At 43.1% G+C, this 15643-nt stretch overlaps 1 protein-coding gene across 3 annotated transcripts in view; it reads left to right on the top strand.

Moving 5' to 3' along the window:
• LOC140197835 (guanine nucleotide-binding protein G(I)/G(S)/G(T) subunit beta-2) overlaps positions 1-15643 on the top strand; it is a 154738-nt gene that overhangs the window by 19596 nt on the left and 119499 nt on the right. Inside the window, exon 2 of one of the 3 annotated variants that reach the window (XM_072258318.1) lies at positions 5134-5262. The exons of 1 other annotated variant lie outside the window; for it this stretch is intronic. The gene's annotated coding sequence lies outside the window, so the exon portion shown is untranslated. Of the gene's footprint in view, positions 1-5133; positions 5263-11054; positions 11384-15643 lie in introns of those variants that run through there. One more of the 3 variants, XM_072258319.1, reaches the window with a different exon arrangement.

Here is a 15643-nt window from a genome sequence, read left to right as displayed (position 1 = left end):
CCAGGCCATGCTCTCTTCTCGCTGCTGCCATAAGGTAGAAGGTGCAAGAGCCTTGGGTCTTGCACCACCAGGTTCAAGAACAGTTACTATCCCTCAACCACCTGGCTCTTGAACAAAAGGGGATAACTACGCTCACTTGCCCATCCATTGAGCTGTTCCCACAACCAATGATCTCACTTTAAGGACTCTTTACCTCATTATCGCATGTTCTCATTATTTATTGTTTATTTATATTTGCATTTGCACAGTTTGTTGTCTTCTGAATTCTGGTCGATCTTTCCTTGATCCTGTTAGAGTTACTATTCTACAGATTTGCTGAGTATGCCCACAGGAAAATGAATCTCAGGGCTGTATGTGGTGACATATGTGTACTCTGATAATAAAATTTACTTTGAACTTTGAAAACTTTGAAGTACTTTCAGAAGTTCAGTTGCTATTGCAACTTCAGCAACATTTTACACAGAGCAATTCCACAACTGTTCTTCATTCAGTAGTTTCAGGGGCTGCCTTTCAACAGTGGAGAGTATCCTTGTCTCACGGCCTGGTTGGAAACACCAATGCCTAGGATTCAAAGTCCATTTATTATCAAAGTATGTATGCAATAAACAACCCTGAGATTCGTCTTCCCACAGATAGACACAAAGAAACAGCATGGAACCCGTTCAAGAAAACATCAAACACCCAACATGCAAAAAATGAACAAATTGTGCAAACGGCAAAAAGTGAGCGAAAAACATGGAATGTAAAACATCAAATCACAAAATCACTGAAACAGAACTAAGAACAGAAAATCCTACAAAAAGTAGTGGATATGGCTCAGTCTTTCACGGGTAAAGCCCACCCCTCCATTAAGCACACACACAAAGTATTAACACAGGAAAGCAGCGTCCATCATCACAAACCCCCACAATCCAGGCCTTGTTCTCTTGCTGCTGCCATCAGGGAGGAGGTACAGGAGCCTTGGTTCAGGGACAATTAATACCCTACAACCAGCAGGCTCCTGAACTGGTATGGATAACTTTACTCACATCAACACTGAACTGATCAATGAACATAACCTATGGACTTCATTTCAATGGCTCACAGCTCATGTTCTCAATATATTTTATATTTTTGTATTTGCATAGTTCCTTTGCACATTGGTTGCTTATTGGTCTTTGTGGTTTTTCACTGATTCTGATGCACTTCGTACTTCTGTGAATGTCTGCAAGAAAATGAATCTCGGTACATGGAGACATAGACGTACTTGAACTTTACTTTGAACTTACGTAATTTACTTTGAACTTTGAACAATACTGGAGAGCAGGCCTCAATTCAACGTCTCATAGAGTCATACAGGCCCTTCAGCCCAACTCATCTCTCCCATCAGTAGAGGATAGTCATGTATAATGAATTGATCTCAGTCACCATGGAGTGATCTGCAAGCTCAGTTAATGTTAGGAACAGGGAGGACAGTCCAACTATTTTGGTTCTCATCTGCTGGTCCATAATATCTGCTCCAGTCTTAGTTTCAGCATCTTGTTCGTGTGTGTGTGTGTGTGTGTGTGTGTGTGTGTGTGTGTTCTTTCATTCGGTAACTTGGGTATTGTGTTCAGTGTCAGTCACCCTTACTATAGGAACGATTCCTTTAAGCTTCATGATCTTATGGTCAAAGCTGGAAAGAATGTGGCAATGGTTTACACATTCTGATTCTTTGACCATGGTCCTGTGCTGATGAAGGTCTCAGCCAGAAAAGGCGACTGTCTATTCCCCTCCATAGATGCTGCCTGACCTTTTGTGCGTGGTGGGTTACAATGAGTTCCGAAGAGGGTTTCAGCCTGAAACATTGATTGTTTAGCTCCATTGTGGGCACTAGCATCCGTAGTATCCAAGACGTCTTCAAGGAGCGAAAAAGGCCGCTTCCCTTATCAAGGACGCCCAGCACCCAGGACATGCCCTCTTCTCATTGCTACCATCAGGGAGGAGGTACAGGAGCCTGAAGGCACACACTCAGCGATTCCAGAACAGCTTCCCCTCAGCCATCAGATTTCTGAATGGGTATTGAACACCAACCTCACTACTTTTTATTTCTATTTTTGCACTACTTAATTAATTTAACTATTTAATATACATACAAACATTTGTACACTACATATACTTACTGCAATTCATGTCTATTATTATGTATTGCATTGTACTGCTGTTGCAAAGACAACAAATTTCACGACGTATGCCAGTGATATTAAACCTGATTCTGATTCCATAGATGCTGCCTGACCTGCTGAGTTCCTCCAGTATTTTGTGTGTGTTGCTTTGCACTTCCAGTATTTGCAGAATCTCTTGTGTTTCTAGTTTATGTGGATGTTGGGGAATGAAGAAGCAGAGGACATAGGTGGGAGAGAAGAGATTTAATACAAACTTGAGCAACTTCTTCACCCAGAAGCTGGACAGTATATGGTTAGCACAATGCTTTACAGAACAGGTGACCCAGGTTCAATTCCTGCCGCTGCCTGTAAGGAGTTTGTATGTTCTCCCCATGACTGTGTGGGTTTCCTCCACAGTCCAAAGATCTACGGGTTGGTAGGTTAATTGGCATTGTAAATTATTCTGTGATCAGGCAATGTTTAAATTGGGAGATTGCTGGTGTGGTACGGCTGGAAGGGTAAGAAGGGCCTATTCCATACTGTTTCTTAATAAATAAAAATAAAAAAGCTATGGAACTGCTTGAGGGAGGTACAATAATTTAAAGGACACTCGGACAGGTACATGAATAGGAAGTGCTCAGAGGGAAATGGGGTCTATCTTAGATGACATTTGTGATGGCATGGGCTAGTTGGGCCAAAGGGGATGCCTCTGTATAACTCCATGATTGTCCTTCCGTATTGGATCACTAGGTCCCGCCCTGTTGCTAGGGACCCACAGGGTCACTTCCTGCTCCTCCCATGTGATCCAAGGCATGGGGCACGTGAGGTCCAGCAGTCATCGGCTGATTCCCCTGCCCCAGTTGGTGTTACCATCGGAAATGGGAAATGTCACCCATATGGGCCTGGATTCAGACCTAGGAGAAGTTAATTCTTCAAAAGCTGGAATCTCCCTCGATATCTACTGACCTTCACACACAATCGGTTGGATCTCTGTCCCTTTCCCCACTGACAGGTCTTCCAATCTCCATTGATTTCAATTCCTTTCCTAATGACTGACATCGACCACCTTCCTCCCCTCCAAACTTGTCATCAGTGGGCTGGGGCTTGTTTTGTCCCCATGCCTGTTTGGATGTCTTTGTGCTCTCCAAATGAAATTCCTCACTTGACCCTAACTGACTCATTATCATAAACATACAGAGAAATGTATACATACACACACACAGCGGGGAGAGAGAGGTGCACACAGATAGACAGAACTGTGCAGAGACACAGGAGGTGGGAAGAGAGGGGTATATATACATATATGTGCATGCGTGTGCATACACAGAAATGTGCAGAGACATAGAGGAGGTTGGGGGAGAGAAGAGTGCACACACATACACAGAAATGTGCAGAGACAGAGGAGGTTGGCGGGGGAGAAGAGTGCACACACATACACTCAGAAACGTGCAGAGACAGAGGAGGTGGGAGAGAGGCGTGTAACCACAGACAACAACAGATGCACACACAGGTACACATGTGGATGGAGACTTGGATACGTACACACGCAAGTGACAGACGTGCAGGGAAGATGGAATCCTGGTCACGTGATTGGAATTGGAACTAGTTGAATATTGTCACATGTGCTGAGATACAGTGAAAAGCTTGTTTTGCATACCCCCATGCTGATCAGGTTACTACACCAGTAGAACTAGGTAAAACAATAACAGAATGCAGGCAACACACACAATGCTGGAGGAACTCAGCAGGCCAGGCAGCACCTATGGAAAAGAGTACAGTCGACATTTCAGACCGAGACCCTTCAGCTCTTGTTTGTGAACGGAATGCAGAGAAAAGTGTAACAGCTACAGAGAAAGTGCAGTGTAGGTAAAGGATAGGGTGTAAGGTCAGAGTGAGGTAGATTATGAAACCATGAGTCAGTCTTAATGATTAATAATCTTCTAACAGTGGGGTGGAAGGTGTCCTTGAGCCTGGTGTTGAGTGCTTTCAAGCTTTTGTATCTTCCATCCAGTGGGAGAGGGGAGAAGAGAGCATTTCTGGGGTAGGTGGGGTCTTTGATCATGCTAGCAAGACAGTGGGAAGTGACACAAAATGGTTGATCCACCTCAGTGTGGTATTGGTTGGGAAAACCACGCAGGACATCTTGCAAAGGCCTGAATAATTTCTAAATGGAAGAGTCTGTCCTGTCAGCCCCCTTCCCCCAGCTCTTGTTCCAGTTGCTGAGGTGGAGGGGAGACTTCAGTGATGGCATGAGCCAAAAGCACCAAAAAATTGCATTTGGAGGTCTTCAGAAATAGTTTTTTCTTTTCCTAAGGTGTGGGGGCAGATTTGGGATAGGACCAAGTTCAGTTCGGATTTTCTCCAGGATATAAGGTCTTAAGCAGCAAGGTCCCGGGCTCAGTCTCTCACACTCTGCAGTGGAACATTCCAGAATTCCCAGTAGTCCTTCAGGAAAGTCTACAGATTTGGCTCGACTAGGCCGAGGATTGGTGCTGTTAAATTTCCATCAAGTCCACGATTTGTTGCCAATCAGGCTTTGGGTCCAGTCCCTTTGGAAATGGCCGTTCCCTTCAGAGCTTCTTCATCCAATCAGCTTGCTGGATCGAACCTCAACATTTCTTCGAATGTGTCGGTCTCGTAGTGGGATGTCTGAACTGATCTAGGTCCTTGTCCCAAATATTTAGCCCCTTGGAAAAAGAAGCGACTGTTTAGGAGAGGCTTTCCGGACTTCCGAAAGCACTTGGCATCAGCAAGTTCAGCTTGTGTTCTTGTGTGCTCCCCTTCTCCCCTCACCACTTTCTCACTCCCTACCCGCACCTCTCCCCCAAACCACCTCCTCCTCTTACCCCTCCTACCCCTTCTCTCTCTGATTACATTGACTATACTAACTGCCTCAAAGGGAAGGTAAACTTCTCTGGTAAATGATCCGCTGGTCCCCATTGTCATCGATGGGCAGAGCATCGGCATTCCATCCCATACTTCATTCTTTCCCCTCTCATTTCTCCCACAGGAATCGCTCTCCCGGTTTGAGCTGGAGCTGCCCATCCTGGAACACGCAACTGTCAGCAAAGACAGATAGGTCCCTTGTATTTGGACCCTGTCAAGATCAGCTTAGGATCCTGGTCCTCATCAAACTGAGGTAATGGGGAAATAGACAAACTGTGAAATAAATAATTGCTGTTTATATTAAAAACCTGAAAAAAAATAATCCTGTGAAACTATTTTTGGCATTCTACACAAAGCTAATTTTGGACATCTCCCGTTACCATGGCAATTGGCTCCTAATGAGATGCAAATGGAAACAATTTGTCCCTCATCATGACTTCCTGAGTTGATGAGAAGGGGAGGGGCTTGTGCTTGTGTCATGCCTTCTCCCTGCCCTGGGTTGTGCCCTTTGACCTGAGGTCACTGATGTAATATTAGCTGATGTCAGTACGAAAATATCCCGTGGGCAGTACTTGTGAGCTTGGGAAAGCTTGTAGAACTGGAGATCGCTCCGCTGTTGTTGCTTCAGTTAACATATGGTACGGGGAGGCATGGTGGCGTGACGGGCAGAGCACTCGCTTTACGGCGCAGGCAGATCACTGATCAGTGTTTGATTCCCGGCGCTGCCTGTCAGGAGTCTGTACGTTCACTCTGTGACTGGGTGGATTTCCTCTGGGGGCTCCGGTTTCCTCCCACATTCCAAAGATGTAACAGGTTAGGGTTAGTAAGTTGCGGGCAAGCTACGTTGGCGACGGAAGAATGGTGACAGCTGTCCTTTGTTACGTTTTTTAACTTCAGAACGTTAAACTAATTCAAACGAAGTCATGGGAGTCCAAAATGTGGGTCTGACTTTGTGCTTACTTTAAGCGAGGCATGCATGGTAGTGTGATGACGAGTGTAATTCAAGGATTTATACATGTAACCCATAATGAATTATTTAAGTGAACAAAGAATGCTTAATCAACATTTTAACAAGATTACTCAAAATATTACTGAAATGTTAAATGCACAACATCCTTGCTGATTTGATGTGACGCAAACATCGCATTTCAGTGTTTGTTTTGATGTACGTGTGAAAAGTAATCTTTTTAACGTCAACACAGATGCCCTTGTATAGTAAGACTCTGATAATCTGGTCAGAAATCCGCCGTGTGACATTTGCCTGTTCTGCTGGTCAGAGTCCTGGTTCTGTCCCTCCCCGGCTTCTGTTTCCTGCTCTCCCTTTAAACTCACTTGCTTCCCTGAAACATTCCCTGTGTAACATCTTTTAATTGTACAGCAAAAAGGTTAACAGAGACTGTAATAACGAATTAATTTGTGGTTTTTATATAATCTCTCTCTCTCTCTCTCTCTCTCTATTTATCTAACTCTCTCTCTCTTTCTATTTATCTAACTCTCTCTGTCTGTGTCCCTGTCTCTATGATGCTGGCCACCCACTGATAGTAATCCCAGCAACCCCACTTGTCGCTGGAATGCAAGTATGGCTGGGAGGAAACTGGATCGCCCAGGGGAATCCCACATGGTCTCGGTGAGAATCTGCAAACTTCACATAGAGAGCAACAGAGATCAAGATGTAGTCTGGGTGAGGTGTGGGTTTAGGGGTGGGGACAGGATTGCTCTATGAACTGGCATCAACTCAATGGGCCAAATAGGTATCTCTTGGGCTTTAAGGAAGAGTGAGAGACCCAGGTACTCCAAACGAGGCTGACTATATGCCTGTCCTTGGATAGTCGTAATCATATCTCAACTGAGCCAACTCATGGATACACATCACTAAATATAGAAGCTCAAGTTAATAAAACAACTTAGTGTGTGGAGAGCGGAGGGAGAGTGTGAGGGAACAGGGATGTCACTGCTAAATACCTGCTAGGTTAGACCATACTTACGTTGTGGCCAGTTCCTGTTTCTCCAGAAATGGACAGGTGCAAATGAGGAAGGCCGACACCAGAAGTGAGTGGTTGTCATCAGAGTGAACCAGCCTTTCTCTCATCTATCATGCACAAAAATACTGGAGGAACGCAGAGAGAGACCATGATCGCCCACGTCATACAACACGGCACATCATAGTGATGGTGATATTGAAACATACAGTGAACTGAGTCACGTAAACATGAGGAATTCTGCAGATGCTGGAAATTCAAGCAACACACATCAAATTTGCTGGTGAACGCAACAGGCTAGGCAGCATCTCTAGGAAGAGGTACAGTTGACGTTTCGGGCCGAGATCCTTCGTCAGGACTAACTGAAGGAAGAGCTAGTAAGAGATTTGAGAGGGGGAGATCCAAAATGATAGGAGAAGACAGGAGGGGGAGGGATGGAGCCAAGAGCTGGACAGGTGATTGGCAAAAGGGATATGAGAGGATCGTGGGACAGGAGGCCCAAGGGAGAAGGAAAAGGGGGAGGGGAGAAAAACCCAGAGAAACCCAAAAAAACCCTATACCCCTTGCCCATCCTCTGGGTTCCCCCCCCCTTTTCCTTCTCCCTGGGCCTCCTGTCCCATGATCCCCTCGTATCCCTTTTGCCAATCACCTGTCCAGCTCTTGGCTCCATCCCTCCCCCTCCTGTCTTCTCCTATCATTTTGGATCTCCCCCTCTCAAATCTCTTACTAGCTCTTCCTTCTGTTAGTCCTGAAGAAGGGTCTCAGCCCGAAACGTGGACTGTACCTCTTCCTAGAGATGCTGCCTGGCCTGCTGCATTCACCAGCAAATTTGATGTGTGTTGAGTGAACTGAGTTATTTGCATTAACAACCAATACAACCAGAGGATGTGCTGTGGGCAGGCTGCAGTTGTCACCACACACACTGGTGCCAACGTAGCATGCCCACATGCTCAGCAGAACAATATAGAACAGAGCAAAACAGAACGTACTAAGTGACAACGCAACAATTGCAAAACAAGCCCCATTCTTCATGTTTTTGAATTGCTAAGTGGTTCAGGCTTCAGACTGCTATACCTCCTCCCTGATGGAGAGGGCCCCATAGTGTCAGAGACCTGGATTCGATCTCAAATGATCTCTGCCGTTGTGTGTGGATTTTGCACATCCTCCCTGTGACTGCATGGGTTTCCCCACTGGCTGCTCCAATTTCCTCCCACATCCCAACGACATGCAGGTAGAATCAGGGCAGTTAATGGGAAAGTGAAACGAAGGGGAAGACCAGGTTAGTGATAACACACAAAGTGCTGGAGGAACTCATTGCATCAGGCAGCATCTATGGAGCGATGCGGAAGATGGTAATCCTAGATCTGTGAGCTGCTGGTCTCTGCTCTTGTTGCAAAAGCGACCCCTCTCCCCCCTCGATGGAGGGCGCGTGTCTGAGACTCTGAAGTGTTGGGTTATGGACCCAGCTTTTAATGGTCTGTGGATTGGGGTCTCTTTCGGGAGCTTCTGCTGTTCCTCACGTGGTGGGGGTGTGGTTCGTGCTTCTGATGGGGAGGGGGAGGTCAGCTCATTTGCTGCTGCTTGTATGAGGGGTGGGGGAGGGGTCTTCGTTTATCATTCATTCTATGGGGTTTATTGTTTCGTGGATGTCTGTGAAGTGTAAGAAGTTCAGGTTGTATACTGTATGCATCCTCTGATGTTAAATGGAGCCATTGAAATGGACCATTGAGGTTTAGGGCCGACACATTTCGTCCATCACAGCTGATACTTGTTTCACTGCTGCGTCTTTTATATGATTGGATGCTGTTTGACTATCAATCAAACTGCTGATGTGACTGCCAATTTTAATCAGAATCATGGCCATAATGTTGTGAAATAGTACTATAAATATTACTATCTGTGATGAAATTTGTTATTTTGTGACAGCAATCAGAATCAGGTTTAATATCACTGGCGTAGGTCATGAAATTTGTTGTCTTAGTGGCAGCAGTACAATGCAATACATAATAGAAAAAATTGTGAATTACAGTAAATATATATAAAATAGTTAAGTGTGGCAGAAAAGCAGTGAGGTAGCGTTCATGGATTCAATGTCCGTTCAGAATCAGATAGCGGAGGAGAAGAAGCGTTGAGTGTGTGTCTTCAGGCTTCTGTACCTCCTCCTTGATGGTAGCAATGAGAAGAGGGCATGTCCTGGATGCTATGGAGGCTAGTGCCCATGAAGGAGCTGACTGAATTTACAACTCTTATTTCAATCCTCTGCAGTAGCACCCCCCCACCCCCCGTACCAGACAGTGACGCAGCCAGTTAGAAAGCTCTCCATGGTATATCTGTAGAAATTTGCAAGTGGTGTTGGTGATATACCAAATCTCTTCAAAGTCCTAATACTTATACTTTATACTTCATTGTCGCCAAACAATTGATATTAGAACGTACAATCATCACAGCGATATTTGATTCTGCGCTTCCTGCTCCCTGGATTACAAATCGATAGTAAATATTAAAAATTTAAATTATAAATCATAAATAGAAAATAGAAAAATGGGAAGTAAGGTAGTGCAAAAAAAACCAAGAGGCAAGTCTGGATATTTGGAGGGTACGGCCCAGATCCGGGTCAGGATCCGTTCAGCAGTGTTATCACAGTTGGAAAGCTGTTTCCAAATCAATGATATACAGCCATTGTTTCTTCTTTGTAGCTGCATCAATATGTAATATATGGTGCAGTGGGCCTTCCAGCCCTTCGAGCCCCATTCCTCAGTAATCCTCCAATTTAATTCTAGCCGAATCACAGGACAATTTACAATGACCAATTAACCTACCAGCCGGTACATATTTGGACTGTGGTTGAAAACCGGAGCACCCGGAGGAAACCCATGTGCTTACGGGGAGAACGTACAAACTCCTTTCAGGCAGCAGTGAAATATATAAAATATACTATCAATCACAATCAGAAATATTATAACCAATAATTATGTAGAGGTAAAAGAGAGCAGAATAGTCAGACAGTGGTCATGGACTGTTCAGAAATCTGATGGCAGAGGGGAAGGAGCTGTTCCTGAATCACTGAGTGTGTGTCTTCAGGCTCCTGTACCTCCTCCCTGATGGTAGCAATGAGAAAAGGGCATGGCCTGGGTGATGGGGGTCCTTACTGATCTTCTCCTTTTTGAGGTACTGTACTGCCTTTTGAAGATGTCATGGATGGTGGGGAGCTAGTGGATGATGGAGCTGGCTGAGAACCTGTTCTCTGTGTTCAAAAACCGCAATTAAATCAGATCACTTATGTTTGCGATTGTAGGTGGGAGTTTCTTTCTAAATTCAGGGAGCCTTAGCAACATAAATTTTTCTTAGTAAGAATCAATGGGCAACTATTTGCCACCATCACCAGCTGCTCTTCCCTCCCCCTCTCTTCTGTCCAACCCTGCCAAAATCAGGATGTACAACAGGCAATTATGATCAGGAAAGAAACAGAAACTGCTCCGTTTTTTCACAAAACAAAATCGCTTTTACCCCTCCCCCTCCATTCCTCACCCCACGTCGCCGCTTCCTCAATCCTTTCCTGCTTATTTCCCTCTGCAATCTCAAATCTCCTAGCAACGGAACCTTTTGCAATCAGTAGTTCAACGTTGCCTCAATTGGTAATTGTGGAAGGGGAGGGGTGGTGGGGTTGTCTCTTTCACTGCTTATTTCACGAAGGGGGCAAGAATGCTTCTGATTTTTATTTCAAAATTGCAGAAGTGCGCGCTTGGGGTGGGGAATGCATCGAAGCAAAGGGTCACTTATTTGAGGAAAAAGAGAAGGGCTGTTGCACGGCCGCTAGAAGATGGAGGCTTGGCGGACTGCAAGCAACCGCAGTTTGATTGACGGGAGCCCGTGGTCACGTGACCCCCGTTTTTCCCTCCCCGGCGGATAGTGGGTTGTCTGCAAGCATTGACAAGGGAGGGGGAGGCGTGGGAGAGAAGCGACAAAAAAAAATAGGCGTTATTCTACACCATCAACCCCTGCAAATCCAAGTAGCCGTACGTTATTTAATCAAACTAACATTTTTAATCTGGTGCCAAAGGAAATGAGTGGGAAGAAAGGCAAGTGAGATTGAGCGGAGCTGAATTACGGTCGGCCACCCTTGCACCCCTTTGGCTGGGCGCCCGAGTCGATGGTGGAGTCCGAGAGTGTACGGGCGCGGCCTCGGGTGGCCGACTGTGGACAACTCCTGGGTTGAGGCCTCTCCCTTTTCCTCCTGCTTCTCCCTCCCATCTCGTCCCCGGACCAGAAGCAGAGGGGGAGGAAGAATAAGACGTCGTGCGTTTCTTCTTCTCGGCCGCAGAACACGGTAGTTCACCCCCTAGTACCACTTCTCCAGAACCCCGCTCGCTGACAGCGGGACACCGTTAGCTGAAGGTGAGGAGAGTGGGCGGAATGGAGGCGCGGGGGCAATGGGGCTGCGGGCCCTGCCCAGGACCATGGTAATGCTGCAATCCACAGCATTAGTGGAACACTTAATGCTTTAATCTGCACCATTACCATTGCAACTTTTCCCTATTAGTGCTCTCGTTTATTATTTAAATTGCACTATTAAATACGTCCCTTTATTGTCTATTATTTATTGCATTTGAGGCAGTGCTCTCCTTAAATCATCTAGCCAACTGTTTATAATATTTTTTGTTACTTCATTATCTGTCAGTAGTACCTTTCATTATTTAACGTAGGAATTTTATCTTTCAAGCAGATGTTTGTGGCTGACAGTGAAGTAGTTATTGATCAGTTACTTTATCAATTGGTTAATGCTAGTTAGTATCCATCGATAATGCTATTAATAGCTCATTTTTAAAATAACTTTAAAAAATAATGCTACTTAATATTGCCATTGCTTCCCATTAAAATCAATAGTTTTCTGACATTTACCCTATTGTAAATATGAAAAAGAACCATTGTAAATTATTGTTATAGCAATTATTTACTTTTAGAATTAGTGCTTCTGAGTAAACCTTATCGCATCAACTATCATTAGTTTTAAAATTAATGCACTATTAATTTTAAAATGTAGGTGATATTTAACAAATAAGTAACATTTTTATGACATTTGCTGCTATTAAACCCAAATCAGATATTTTAATCCATTATAATATTTGTATCATTTAAAAATTCTAATTATTGTAGAAGCTACTTGCCTTTTATAATTAATTTTCATATTTAAAATTTATTATAAAACTGCTTATTATGGTTAGAATTGTATTAAGATTTATCCTGTAATACTATTCAGTATTATTCAGTTATAATATAAATTTGGTTACTATAACATTATTTTTTAATGTTATTATTATTTGATTATTTAAAATTGAGTCCTATTATATTTGGGATTTATTGTACTATTTCGTACATGGGTGTTATTTTCATTTTTATTGTATATTATCTGTTATTATCCTACCTTAAAGATTGCATTTTGAATAAAACATTGTTTTATTGGGTTTGAGGCATATTTAAAAGAAAACATTTAAATATTTCTCCTTATTCTGAAACTTCAAAGACACATGGAGTTTGAAATAATTGATTTATTTCAAAGAAACAAAGTGTTTTCATAGCTTCACCTGTCCTTGAAGGTAGATAAAATTTATTCATTTTATAGTTAGAACTTTGGGATATAATTTCTATGTTGGTGTATTTTAAATCATTTTCTTAAAAGCACTGAAACAAAATTTACCTTAAATATGGCTGTAAAACAAATAAGCAATTCATGTATATTTTGAGATCTTTGAGCTTATAATTTTTAATTATTATCGCATTTATCTTTAAAATACAAAGCAAGAATTTTAAAAAATATTAACTTAGGAGGAAATTGTATTTTAAAGTACCAGCAGACCGTTTTTATCTCATGCATTAAAAATGTATAACGTCTCAATATAAATCATTTTTCCATTATTTTTAAATATTTTAATTTGTATTAATTTATTTAAAGCACTACTTAGAATTTCAAAATGTTTCTAGATGCTTTAAAGCCAGTGATAAGGGGTTTACAATATGCAGGTGCTTTGAAAATAAACTGAGTACTTTAATATGTTCCAGAAATACTTTAACGTTGATATCAAGTTGTTTATAAAAGCTTTATCTTTGAACATTTAATTCATGAGTTTAGGTTTAAAATTATTTCCCTTAATAATGCCATTTAATGATTTCAGATATGAATTAAATTTATTTTGCTGCGTTTATTGCTGAAGTATTTTAAGACAAAGCTTCTGTCTTTTATTTTGATCCTTTGCCCACCCCACCCATTTTTTTATGATGAGAATTTCCTGCTCAAGCGGCCTTGAACCTTATTTTGTAGCTTTGCGTTTACTTTTAAAACAAATTTTTTTACGTTTGTCATGCTTTTAGCGTTGTGGTGGGCCGGAAAATAATTTTCGGAAAATAAAAATTCTAACCTTATGTTTCGTATGCTTTGTAGGTGTTTTCTATCCTTTATTCATATCATTTCTTTGTTTGGAACTGTTTATTACTGGTTTAAGAAATATTAGTTTAATACATTTAATACTTTTGTGTTTTGAAATTATTTTTAAAAGAATCATCTTCAGTAATTGTGATTGAGTTGTGTGTGTCTGCTGCCTGCATAGGGGTAATGTACCTCATTCCTAAAGCACTTTCCTAAAACAATATTTATAGTTAATGAATATTTTACATTTTTTTACCTACTTGGGTGAAAATTGCTTTGTTTTTGTCGGTGTGTATGTGTTTCTCTGATGAAAAGCAGCTGCTCCATTTTGTTTTTTTTCCCGCTCCCTCTGTTTCTATGTACATGGTTGTTCCTGTGTGTGTGTGTGGAGGGGTGAGGGTGGGGTTCTGGTTTTAAACATCTCCCCACCAGACTGTATATGTATAGCCATATTGCACCAGGGTCATGGTTGTTAACATGAATAAATATTCCTGTGGAGTCTTGACACTTCAGCTTTTTTCCCTGTCTCCCTGTCTCCCTGTCTCCCTGTCTCCCTGTCTCCCTGTCTCCCTGTCTCCCTGTCTCCCTGTCTCCCTGTCTCCCTGTCTCCCTGTCTCCCTGTCTCCCTGGTTTGCTCACCCCACAATCCCAGTCTCTGCAGCCGATGTTTTGTTCTTGTTTCCTCCTCTTCCTCTCCCACTCTTTTCTGCCACCTCCTTCTCTTAGTTCTCTCCCTCCCTCCCTCCCTCCCTCCCTCCCTCCCTTCCTTCCTTTCCTTCCTGGCTGGAAAACCACCTTCCCACCCCTACCTTCACCCATCCATATCTCTCCCCACCCTCCACCTTCTGTCCTTTCTCTCTCCCCCTCCCCATCCTTCTCCCTCCACCTTGCTCTCTTGCTCTGCCTCTTCTACTCCCTTTATCCCTCTGCCTGCTCTTCTTCCCTACCCTTGCCACGACCATTCTCCTCCTCTCTCCCCATGTCCCTCCTCTCCCTGCCCCCCCCCACACTCACTGGTTTTCAGAAAAAAATATTGACTGTTGAAATGCCTCAATAAAGTGGATGTGGAGTTGATATTTCCTATGTTGGGGGAGCCTAAAACCAGCTTCGGAATAGAGGGACGTCCATTTAGAATGGAGAGGAAAAGGAATTTATTTAGCCAGAGGGTGGTGAATCTGGAATTCATTGACACAGGTAGCTGTGGAGGGTAAGTCATTGGGTATATTTAAGGCAGAGGTTGATAGATTCTTGATTAGTCAGCGCATGAAGGGAGAAGGTAGGAGATTAGGGCTGAGATGGAAATTGGATCAGCCATGATGAAATGGCAAAGCAGACTTGATGGGCCAAATGGCCTAATTCTGCTCCTATATCTTATGGTTCCTTTTCCCCCTTCCCCCATCTTCATTCCTCACTTGCTGGCTCCTTCTCCCCTGGTATTTTTAAGACATGAATCGGTTGTTGAATTGGAAATGAAACAGGCTTGTTAATCCTTTGTATTTCAAAATGAGTTTCATCTGGGGTAGCACTCGATAATTCAGAAAAGATTCTCTCGTAGGACACACCCAAAATGCTGAAGGAGTTTAGCAAGTCTGGCAGCATCACTGGTGGGGGAATAAACGGTTTGAGGCAAGATCTTATTTATTCCTCTCCATAGATGCTGTCTGAACTGCTGGGTTTCCCCAGCATTTTGTGTGTTGCTCAAGTTTTCCAGTATCTGAAGAATCTCTTCTGTGTTTCTGTCTTTTCCCATCATTATAATCTGACCTCTGCCTGTGAGTTGTTTACTTTTCAGCTTTAGTTCCTACCGCTGAAGAAACTGTACCTTTCATTATATAAGTGCTAGATTCTGTGGAGCTTTTGTGTTGATGGCTTTTCATCAGTGGTTCTGAAACAAAATTTGACTGGGCAGCAGAAGGAGGTGTCAGCAAAGAACTGAAATAGCATAAGAACTAAGTAGGTCTTTGGGGAACAAAATGTGAAAGGGGTGGAGAGGTTCAGGACTGTGTGGCTAGGCATTTGCTGATGATACAGCCATTGTTGGCAGAGTCTCAGATGGAGACGAGAGGGCGTACAGGAGTGAGATGTACCTGCTAGTTGAGTGGTGTAGCAGCAACAACCTGACACTCAATGTCAGTAAGACCAAAGAGCTAATTGTGGATTTCAGAAAGGATAAAACAAGGGAATGCATAGAGGGATCAGAAGTGTAGACAGTGAGCCATTTCTGGTACCTGGGA

Source organism: Mobula birostris, chromosome 5, assembly GCF_030028105.1.
Source record: "Mobula birostris isolate sMobBir1 chromosome 5, sMobBir1.hap1, whole genome shotgun sequence".
In the NCBI taxonomy this organism is placed as follows: domain Eukaryota; kingdom Metazoa; phylum Chordata; class Chondrichthyes; order Myliobatiformes; family Myliobatidae; genus Mobula; species Mobula birostris.
This window is presented reverse-complemented; position numbering and strand designations above follow the sequence as displayed.